Below are 12167 nucleotides of genomic sequence, written 5' to 3' on the forward strand. Positions count from 1 at the left end.
TGTGTAAAGCATCTATGAACACTACAGCTATAAAGTATGCCCTCTCTATGCCTTCCTATGTGTGAATGCAGCCTCCCACATATTCCTGCACTGGTTCTCTTAATATAAGAGTTAATAAACAATACTGCAAGAAAAACTGACACTGCTTCGCTGACCCAAAACAAAGATAGGCACCACTGGGCAACTGTTGCCCATATACGCTGATGCCAGCCAGCCATGGGCCATGCAGTCAGCAAAGGCCCAATGCCAAACACAGAAGCATCAGCGTAGATAATCTACAGATTACACTGGCCAATTGACCAGTTTATTCTTAGCTTCAATAAAGGAAGCTTATACTCTTAAGGACTCTAACAAGGAGATACACACTAACTGCACTTTTTTAGAAATGTTTTCCCCAACAGCCATGAGGACTAGTGTCCTAGTTACTTTTGAAAAATTAGGGCTTTTAATGTTCAGAAAACTGAAAGCCAGGTTTTACACTCCCTGGTATATTGATTGATTGACTTCTTTACAATTTTCTGTCTGCTTCTCAGATCCTGAAAAGTCATTTCTGGGCAGGCATGTCTGGGGCATCCTTTGTTTAAAACAACGTTTGCCAGTCTTGCATGTCCAGGCCTTCCTCTGAGTCAAGATGCAGCCCTCGAACCCGTTTTTCAGCACCAGGCCTCAGTCTTATAACTCCTCTCCCCAGTAACCATTACCTATCTATATTTTATGGGGAAGGATTTACAAGCAAAAGGGTATTGCTTATACATGTCCCAGCACCTTTCACTTTAGAAATTAAACAGTGCCTAAGTGCACTCTGCCATTTAAATTGAACTCTGTCTATTGGCTATACAAGCAAGAACTACTAAGACCCCCCCTCACTCCCCCACCCCTGCACTTGTAATGCCATGAAGTCTTAATCCCTGCGCTGATTGGATTGAGAGCCATTAACAGCCCAGGGCACAAACAGAACTACAGGCCAAGAAAGCACTACATGTTCACAAGCGTGAACTTTGTGATCTCTTCAACTTTGTAAACACTCCCTCACCCCAGAATAAAACTCAAGTTGAATCTTGGTGCTGGCCTTAACTCCCCTCCCCTTCCCCAGTCAGTCTCAGCTGATCTACAGTGACACCATAGTGTTTTCACAGCAGGAGATGTTCATAGGTGGTTTGCCTCTAAGTAGCAACCCTAGATCTCCTTGGTGGTCTCCCATCCAAGTATTAATGGCTGACCCTGCTTAGCTTCCAAGATTTGATGAGACTGAGCTAGCCTGAGCTAGAGTCAGAGCTGATCTCATATAGCTGACTTGAAAACAACAATGAAAGATGGGATAAAAATTGTGACCCTTGTCAGGAGCCTTCCCCTCATATGCTACAGCCGCACAGGGATATCTCCTTTTTACAGACATGTACCCCAGTTACAAGGGCATGCATCTTCTAGTTGACTCTCGGCACATCATGCAACAGGCCTCACAGACACAAGCAATCTTGCCAAGAGGGTAAATGAGACAGGTGTCTTAGGGGCAGACTCTGGGCTTTATTAAGGGTGGCATCAGGAGACAGGCAGATCTTATTCAAGAGGAATAACCCACAGCCACCCGGGAAGGTCTTCTCACAATGACATTAACAGACCATGCAACAAAACAGCACTTAATAGCAAATCGGTGTATGGGGGCCCTGTTCCCACGTTCATGCATGCAGTTGCACGCACAAACACTCTAAAGGAAATCTGCATGCACTAAGTATGAATAAGAATAGAGAGACTGAAAAAAGAACTACATTTACTGAGAAACACAAAGAAACACATGAGGCTGAAACACTGACAGATGAAGCAAGTAGGCACCCTCTTGGGGCAGAGAGGTATCCAAACCCAGGGAATGATTTGTGGAGAGCGCACATATGCATACGGAAATCAAACGTGCAGCACACATAAAAGCAGCAGCCATATGAATCAACAAGGAAGGCATCATTTCCCTTCCAGACATCAATGAACACACACAAACATAGTGGGGAGGGAAAGGGGAGGGGCCGAGCAGAACACAAGCCTTATTCATATACCCCCTCCACCTCAGCAGCAGCTGATACCTATATACCCAGCAGTCTATCCCATATCCATCCACTGCGTGCCAACCGTGGGGAAAGATTCCCCCCCTCTCCATTTTGCTCTCTGCTATCTGCAAAGAGAGGGAGGGCGAACAGAAATCCACATTATGCTTGTCTTGCAAACCAATCTACCCCTAGGGCCAACTGGCTACTAGCAGCAAGAGAAGGGGGCTAGAGCTATGGCTGGTTGATTTAGCAGAGCAGGCAAGCAGAAGGGGAGAGGGGCTGAAAAGGGTAGGGTGGGGGAATAGGACAATAGCTTCCCAAAGCACCCTCTGGGGGGTTCCACTACAGAAAGCCAGCTGGAGTGGGGGTGGGAGACAAAGGGGAAAAGAAAAGGTTCTGTATCAGACAGTCAAGAAGGGAAGAAGCAAGGCTGTCTGCAGAAAGCAAGGTCTCTTGCCCCATCCCTTCTACTTCACACATGGAGCACAGTCAATCTTGGGGAGGGTCTTCTCAGCAGTTTGCCTGTAAAAGCAGTTTGAGGGGCTTTGCCCCTTACGTAAAGGGAATTAGTGCTGGCAGGCACTGGATCTGTTTACAGAAGAAACCCTCGCCTCATTTAAGAGTCAGTCTCGTTTGTAATATATGGGGAGGGTATTAGAGGGGTGTTTAGAAATGCACAGACAACCAGGGAAAAGAACACCAGCAACCTCCCCCCTCCCTGCACCTTGTGTATGGCAGCCTCAAGGCAATGACAAGACTTCTGTGGTCACATCTTTGTTACTAATCTAATTCAGTAACCTTTCCTCAAAAACCTTTCTGCCTTTTGAGATGTCGCCCAGAATTGCCTACATACTTTCACAATCAGCTTCCCAGCCATAAGGCCTTTAAAAAAATGAACTGTGACAGTTGCTTCCACTCCATGTTTTTTTCTCCTCACGCACCCCAACTGCAGTGTTGTTCCCCCCCTCCCAGGTTTCCACATGACACTGTCCTCCAGTTGTCCTCATTTCAGGTATTCCCTAGTTCAGTGGAGAACTTTTCCTCAAAAAGTTTGGTACAATATTTCCTAATTTTTTTAAATTATATCCTGCTTTTCTCCCTATTCTGGACCCAAAGTGATTTATCTCATTGTTCTTCCTTACTCCACATTATCCTCACAACAACCTTGTGAGGTAGGTTAGGCTGATAAACTGTGCCAAGGTTCTAAATCAATTTTTGTATGGCGTAGAAATCTAGATTCAGGCTGCTTCGGAGAGAATGGATTACGTCCAGTATGACTTTTTCCAGCGCTTATTGACTACTCCCAGATGTGTTTCAGGAAGTGCTCTGAGAGCTGAATTGGGCAAAATACCAAAGGAAGGCATGGATAAAAGCATTTCTTTTTAAAGTAAAGATTTTAAAATCTGAGGGAGGGCCCACTCTACTTGGAATCATTCAGGCAGATAAATATAATAGCCAATAGGATCAACTACTGGGAAAGAAAACGAAATGCCTAGGAATAACAAACAACATAGTCAAGAAGACTACAAAGACCAAACATATAATTAGGCAAATAAAAATGCGTGTCAGGAAGTTGGACATTACTAGTACGTCTGTTAGGGCACAGAGGATATGTTCGACTCTACTTAGGTATTGCCCTCCTGATGCAACTGCCGAAGTATTTTTATCATCTAACCATACCAAAGCTCATAAAGAGTTTTTACACTGGCAAGAATGAATGCTCTTCCCTCAGCAGTTTTGGAGGGTAGATACAAGAAAGTACCATATGCTGATAGAACATGCAGATGCCCACATGATAAAACTGAAACCATTAAACATATGATTATAGAGTGTCCCATATTTAATGAGCTGAGGGCTAGCTTAATCATCCTTCTATTTAAAAATACGGAACTACCTAATATGGGAGGCAATAACTGTAGGAGCAGTGACAGACAGACAGAGAAACTGTGACAAGAGCAAGGTCCTCTAGCAAGCGTCCATGGCAGAACAGAGATCCAAACCCAGTTGTCCCAGGTCTTAGTCTGACACTCCATGCTGGCTTTCAAAGATCACACCCATAGCAGGTTTGGGGAAAGTGTGGACTCCCCACTCACTCCTAGAGCCACATTCCATGCCATTTCCCCTCCTGCCTGCCATCCCACCCCCACACACTGCTGGCTTTTTGCCAGTTTTTAAAATTATTGGTAATGGGTATGTTAAAACATTATAACAATGCAGAAATGATTGATTTTTTAAAAAAACTCCTAGCAAAAAGCTGGCTGCTGGTGGAAGGGGATGGAATGGTGGATGCAAGAAGAGTGAGGAATGGCCACATGCTCCATTGCCGCTCATTCGCAGCGGCAATCAGATCAAAATAGGGAGTTCCACCCACCATGCCAGAAGTATGAATCCATGCACAATCTTGAGCCCTCCATCCCCATTTTCCTTAGGAAGGTGACCCATAGCCACTGACCTTATTCCCTGAGATGACTTAGAATCCCTCCCTCTGAGAATAATGCTTCTTTTTTAATTTCAAGATGTTAATAATCCACACATTTGTAAGCAGATGGGCTACTAGAAAAAATAGTTCCAAACTACTGACAACTGCAGACCTATTTGGTTGGGACTTTGATGGCTGTTGGTGTCTATTTGATTGGCACAGGGCTGCCATCTGCCTCGAGAACAGGATCCTGTACATTTGCTAGCACGTACCAGGCAATCTGAAATTCTTGGCAATTTAATATTGAACTTTTAAATTGTCACATTTCAACAAGATTCGGGAGCTGACATCATAGGGATCTGCTCGTTTCATTAGCTCTGTGCTTAGACAGAGCCGTGGCTTACCAGATTTTAGCTCCAGAACACAAGGCATTGATTTGACCATGAGTAAAGTGTTTCTTTTCATCTCTCCTTTTGCATTACCTGTTCACACAGCTATTCTCCCCTCTCAAAGCCTGTAGACTCTACAGATCCCCAAGTTCTCACAATGTGCATGTGGAAAATCTTCAGTCTCCACACCCCCAATCAAAGAATACCAAATGTGATTAACCATGCGGTTCTATGAAAAGCTGCTCTAGCCTAAATCAATGGGCTTATAGTGGGATAATTCTACATAGGATAGCATGGATAGACTCCTGCCCTCCTACAATGTGTTTGCAGGGAGCAGGTGTGCCAGAATCTGCTTCTGTGGGCAAAGAGTGAAACTATTGGTCTGAAAATGAAGCGACAGACAACCCACAAGCCTACAGGATTTTGTTCACAGCTCTGGGAAAGGGAAATGTTAATGGGATAGAATATTGCAGAAGGGCAGCATGCCCTCCTTACCCGTTCTAGCAGGGTATTCCAAATAATTGGACCCACCACGAAAAAGGTATGCGATCTCACTGTGGCTGTGTAGACAGTCCTACGGGAAGCACGTTAAGGTGGAGGCTGTCTGATTTACTTCTTCATTATATAATACAATGAATCCTAGAAATTGTCATTTGGTGAGGATATTGAGAATTCTGTTAGAGAGCTTTCCAGGCTTCCCTAAGAAAAGGGAAGACCTATTAAACTGGTTCAAGCTTGTAGTGCAGTTATACACAGAGCTGTCTTGAGTTAGCATCACTGTCTGGGGTATCACAGTGTCTCTGATGGCACTCAAGAGCATGAAGGTGGCAAAACATCCCTACGTGAGAAGCCCAGAGACGCTCATTCCCAAAGCTCTGATGTAGAGAGTCTTGTAGAGTGTCAGAATTCTATTCAGGCTATAACAGCAGGTCCAGTTAGTCCAGTCAGGTGGCGATAGTAGCTGCTATTGCCAGTGTGAGATACAGTTTCGAATCCTACATGGTGGCTTTGGGGCAAGTCACAATTTTTCACCTTCCTAATTTCATGCACTGATTCCCATGACTATTGTCCTGCCAAAGTTAACCACATTTAAGACCTACTGAAGTATATTTGAACATTTGAAGCTCATGTTTGAGTGGGAAAATATCCCCAACCAATACCTCATTTTTGTTCTTGAATGGACTTTCACCGTGGAGAGACCAATTTCTTCATATCTGGAGAAGATGTGAGAGAGGGTTCATACATTGGAGCACCCCCTCCAAGCAAATTTAGGAAAACTGTTGCCCTTTTAAAGAGATATCTTCCAAAACTGAGATGGTATTGGGGAGGGGGTTCTAATACATCTGAAAATGAATCTGCGGGGGTGGGGGGGAAGGTCCTCATAAAAGAGACCAGGGAAGAAATATATTCTGAAAACTCTCAAACGTGCACACACAAAAAATGCCTCATGTATTTGGGCCAGGGGGAGAATCTCTCAAAAGAAAGGAAACAAGATTGATATAAACACTGAAAATGATCACAGAAGTGGCCTACTTATGAAGAAAGATTAGGCTGCCTCAGGCAACATATTTTAGGTGCCATTAAAAAGGGTTCAGAACAAGAGGGAGGCTGATTTGACCCACAGTACACAACTCCCCCAGAAAGTCTTGCCAAAACCTCACCGAAAAGCTCAGTGCTTTTGAACAGCTCCCTGTTATTTATTATTCATTCCATTGATTCCCTTCCTGGAAGATAAGGCAGCTCACATGAGATTCCCAGGAGGTCTTCCATCCAGGCGATGACCAGAACCAGAAAGGCTTTCTTTCAGTATTATGAGCCCTCTAACTATACAGTTCTTCCCCACTGAATTCTGTCCCATGTTAGCAAACAGGAGGAAGATGCATCCTTTGGATTTCCTCCTTCAGGCACCCAACCATCTTAGAGCCAATTCATATGTTAAAAAGTCCATGTGGCTGATATGTACTCAGAGTTCTGTGCTGGAAGCTTAATTCTCAGGGACATGGGTCCAAGTTCAGACTGACACTATAATACAGGGGGGAGACGGATCTCAAGCTTCCCCAATTGCCATTTTCACAATCTGAAAAGGCTCCGGAAGCTGCTATTTGCCCTGTTGGGGAAACTTGCATATAGCTATAAGTATATTAAGTTTCCAAATGGGCCAAACCCTATAGACATTTCAGGTTCGGAAAATGCCTGGTGGGGGGGCAAAGCTCCTTGTCCACACGTGCAGCAGTCTTGATCCAAATCATGCCCCCTCACACCTGGAAACTGAGTTCCCAACATGGAACTCTCAGGCACATGTCTGTTGACCATTCATATGTCCACCATATGGACTTTGTAATGTGTGAATCAGCACTATTAGACCATCCTTGTATTATTATCCTTCATGTCCTATGCTGGCAGAACAGTAGTTTCCATTCTAAATAAAATAGTGACCTGGCCTTTTCCTTATAGCTAAACACACAATAATCCCCACCCACGTGGGCTGCGGAAAGAGGAGGCTTCTTACACCTTTCTAACCAAGAGCAGAGAGGTTTTTTTTTATCTTCCTGAAATGCAGTGATAATAGTTTAGAAAAATCCATTGTCTCAATTGCTGCTTTGACACAGGGAAAATTCCTTTACCTTTATAGTGGCAAAATACTATTTTGTTTCTATACAGTCACAAGAAAGAACACCAATGAAAACAGACAGTGACTCAACGAAAGATCATGTGCTTTCCAAGCACAAGGTCCTGCCTTCAGTTTCTTGCATCTCCAGTTAAAGGATCAAAGGCAGCAGGTGTTCAGAAAGATCTTTGTCTGTCTGAGGCCTTGAAGAGCCTTTGCCTGTCCGATTAGATGATACTGAGCTAGACAGACCAATGGCCTAACACAGTCAGCATAAAGCAAAATCACATAAATGCTCTATGCTGGTATCTAGACTAGGAAGGAAAGGTGGCAGGCATAGGCCAGGCTTGAGAGGGGAGATGAACGGACCACCCAGCCTCTCAAGGGGCTGGCTGCCTGGGCTTAACTTAATCCAGGGCACGTCCCCCTCCCCCCACACCTTCTCTGAGTGCCATGCCTCAGCCCTCGAGGCGAAAACTATCATGATATTTTAAAAAGGTATCTGTGCACATGCCCAGTCCCTTGCTTTCCCCCTGCTATTAGGTTTAACTACAATTCGCTCCCCCAGATTACGAGGCGAGGTGAAGATCGGAGCCCCAGCACCTCTCTGTGAAATTATGCAGAGCCTGGAGCAGGATTCCCCTTCCCCGTCTTATTTAAACCAACAAATCAGAACCACTGCAGGGCCTGCTACATGCTGGACTGGGGGCGGGGGGGAAGGGAGCCGGAAAGGAAGGACAGTCCTTTTTGTTTAATAGGGGCCATCTGGCACTGCGAGCTTCAGGCAGTAGGCGCCTGAGGGGAGCTGCTCTTCTCGGGCCGGGTCTCTATCTGAGAGCGCGCACATCCTCCTCAGTCTGACGGCAAGGCATGGAGGAAAAGAAGGCGCACAAACGTGGCTGATTAGCCCACGCTGCGCCTCCTCCCGCATCTTTTCCCTCCCTCCGCAGCCGATCGAGGCGCCAGCATTCGCACATCACTCTCCCCAGAGTCCCCCGGCCTCGCCGTAGGTCCCAAGAGAGGAGGAACAAGGGGAAAGCTTGGGTGGGCCAAGCCGCCGGTTGAAACGGGGCGCCTTTCGCCAGGTGCCGCATTGAAGAGCTGTCCGCGATCCTTCCTGCAGCAGGATCTGTGCAAAGCAGCAGGGATCCCACCGCCCAATCCGAGATGCAGAGACAATAAACAGCCCCCCTCCCTCCAAATTCCGCGGAGCTCACCCACCTCCACCTCCACCTCCTCCAGGCGCACGGCGTCTCCTTCTGCTCAAAGCGCGCCCGGTGCGCGCATCGCTGTTCCCCGTCCGCTGCTCCAGCGTCAGCATCACAGGTGGCGCCGGGACGAACCCAGGCGTCCGAGCAATGGGCAGCCTCTCCCTCCTCCTTCTCCTCCGCCCTTCGTTAGAGGAGCACCACCAGCCCCGGCTGCGGAATGGGGCTGCCCAGCCCCAGATCGGCTTGCCAACAAGCCCCCGCCTCCCAGCCACGAGGCCGGATCAGTCATTGGGCGCCTTCCCCGCCATTCACACACAACCACTTGGGGAGCCAGGCCCACACGCGGCCTTCTCTGGTGGGGGCGAGGATGGTGGTACTGAAAAATCAATAAGGAGCTTGTCCCAATCCTGGTCTCGCTCTCAAGAGGGAAGTATTGCAGATCTACGACCCCAGGATGTATAATGCCTGTCTCCTCCAGTACACTTCATCAAAGGGGTCCAATTAGTAAAACCAGAAAACAATCATGTGTGTGGCTTTGTGAATGTAACATCAGAGAAACTACAGAATGATCAAAAGAGGAAACACCATACAACCAAGCAGTAGAAATGAGGATTCTCTTAATGTACAAAATTAGGGTACTGGCGATAGTTATCCCAAATGAAATCAAAGAGGACCAAGTGTGGTAAAAGAAACCAAGGCAGGTGAGATGGATATCAAAGAAATGTGGAGCTGATGGGGTATTACTATATCAGAATAACTAATAGTATTCCTTGCAAAGAAACAGGTGTCTCTTATTTCAGATATAACATTTCTGGTGTATCCTTTAAGAGCATAAGACATGTTCTGCTGGAGCAGGCCAGTGTTTCGTCTAATCCAGCATTCCTTTTTATACAATATGCAGTAGAGTTGGCCTGGAAAACCAACAAACAGGGCATAGAGGCAAAGGTATTCCTTCTAGCACAAATATGCAGTTTTACAGCCTCTGAACATGGAGGTTTCTTTTTAAAGTCTTAATCCTGCAACCCACATCATCTGCTTGCAGCCCAAAGAACCAGGGCAATATCCCATCCTTGTTTTAGGGAGCAAATGAGTGACAAGGTGCCCCCCTCTTTAAAAAAAGGAACAAACTGTGAAGGACATAAAAGTATGGAAGCTTTCTATTTCCAGGAGCTCTTCTTCCAAGCTTGCAAGTCAACAACAGTGTAAGTCCAATCAAAAGTGGGTTACAAAACATCAGTTTCTGGAATGGAAAGGCAGCAGTAGTTATGAACAAAAAAACCCAGGAAATTTATCTTCACACAACATTTGACTGACCTTCAGAATTCCGTCAATGGATGTTGTGACAGCACGTAGCAGAAATGGCCGGTTAAAAGGTGATGCTTACATTGGTTTGTGCTTAAATTAGTCTCTAATGTAAATGCAAAACTTGCTTAAAGTGCACATTTGAAGTGTCTTTGAAATTTAGTTCTGTGGTAACAGTATTTACAGTTGGTCTCAATATTATAAGAAAATAACAAATGTGCTTTTAGTATTCATTTGTGAAAACTCTGGAATTTACTGAAGTCAGTTGGGAACTTCCATTAATGCCAGTGCAGTCTTTGTGTCAAGAAGGCAATATACTCTTTGATTATCAGCTGCTGGGGACTAACAACACTCATGAACATTCTTGGAGCATCTAGTTCTCATTGTTGGAAGACAGAATGTTGCATTAAATGGACTGTTCGTTTAACCTAGCATAACAATACTCCTCTTCCTAGTTTTGTTGAAAAAACATTCCTCAAGGACACAAGAGGCATAAAGATGCATCAACTACACTGTCTCTGGCTCTTACAGCTGCTCATCCTCCAATCTGATATATGCCCTCATGTGCCAACAATGTCCTTCTGCTCTGTACATTGGACAAACCAGCCAACCTCTACGCAAAAGAATAAATGGACACAAATCTGACATTAGAAATGGAAACGTCCAAAAACCAGTGGGAGAACACTTCAATCTACCAGGACATTCCACCAAAGACTTAAAAGTCGCTGTGGTTCAACAGAAACCCTTCAAAAACAAAATCCAACCGGAGGCTGCTGAATTGGAATTCATATGCAAATTTGACTCTGTCAAGCTGGGACTGAATAGAGACTATGAATGGTTATCACATTATCACAGGTAACAGATTTCCTTTACAGAGGCGTGGTCTGGGGGAGCCCAGAGACGCCTGGTGTGGGCTTTGTTTGTCAATTATCTCAGCCTGAGTGCCTGTGGGCTTTCGGGGACCACAGTTCTCTTTGTCAGATGCAGCTGGCAGGGAGAGCTGTGGTTATCGAGGGCTTATACTACATAGGAATTGTATACCTTCACTGCGGCAAACTGACTCCACACCAAAAGGAGATGTTTACATTTACAAGCAAAGGAATGTTTTGATTGCCTTCACACTAATTGCATTCTGTCTTCTTGTGATATATGTCCTGTTCTTTCCCCTCCCCTCCTCTTCTGTATTTGACCAGTTCGGATCAGGCATCTGATGAAGAGAACTTGATTCTCGAAAGCTTATGCTACAATAAAATAAAATTGGTTAGTCTTAAAGGTGCTACTGGACTCTTTTTGATTTTGTCTTAAGGCAGATGCTTGGACTAGCTGGACCACTCATGTCTCTTCTCCATCTTATGATGTTTTTGTATAATATATATCATTTGTTTAATTTTGGCCTGGAACAATCTACCAATGGCAAAAAAAAAACCAACTAAAGATGCTGTTCAAAGTTTATACAGACCAGCTATTGCCCCATAACTTGTCAAATTCCAGGGCTCTCTGTTCCATGAGAAAGCAACCCAAGCAAAAAACTGAAGACATCATTCCAGATAAATACCTCATAGGGTTAGGCAGTTCGTTCACATGGACAAAGGCACTAAGCAATACCCTCTGTGACCAAGTATGTATTGCACGAGTTTAAAACACACTACACCTATATAACAAAGAGTTGCTTCAAAAATGCCAACCTGCTACAATCACACCCCAAAGAAAGTTTGAAATGTTTGAAATATCTGTATTTATCTAAAACAAAGTTTTCGACATTAGTTTTGTTTGCCTTCCACCATTGCCTGGAGAACTTCAAAGCTTTTATCTGTAAGCAGAGAGTCTAAAATTCCAGATATTTCAGGTTTAGTAAAGAAGAACCCTAAACTAAAGCCATAAGATTCTGCTACAGATACGTACGAGTAAGATAAAGGAACATCAGTGTGCCTAGATTCCTACTAATGTTGGAAAGAATCCACACCTGGCTTTTCTTTGTAGCAATTGTGCATGTATCATTTTTCCCCCATACCCAGACTTTGCATCAAAGAAAACACAGTACAAGCAACTGTCTAGATCAGAAGTGTTTTGATAGAAGGCATTTTTCTCCTAACACAAATGTTGTGGGTATAATTTCTTGCACAATTACTTCCTTAATTTCAAGCTCCATTACTTACCATTACTTGCAAAACTATTGGACACAAATATAGAGATTGCACCCTC

The sequence above is a fragment of the Eublepharis macularius genome, chromosome 1, assembly GCF_028583425.1.
Source record: "Eublepharis macularius isolate TG4126 chromosome 1, MPM_Emac_v1.0, whole genome shotgun sequence".
Lineage (NCBI taxonomy): Eukaryota > Metazoa > Chordata > Lepidosauria > Squamata > Eublepharidae > Eublepharis > Eublepharis macularius.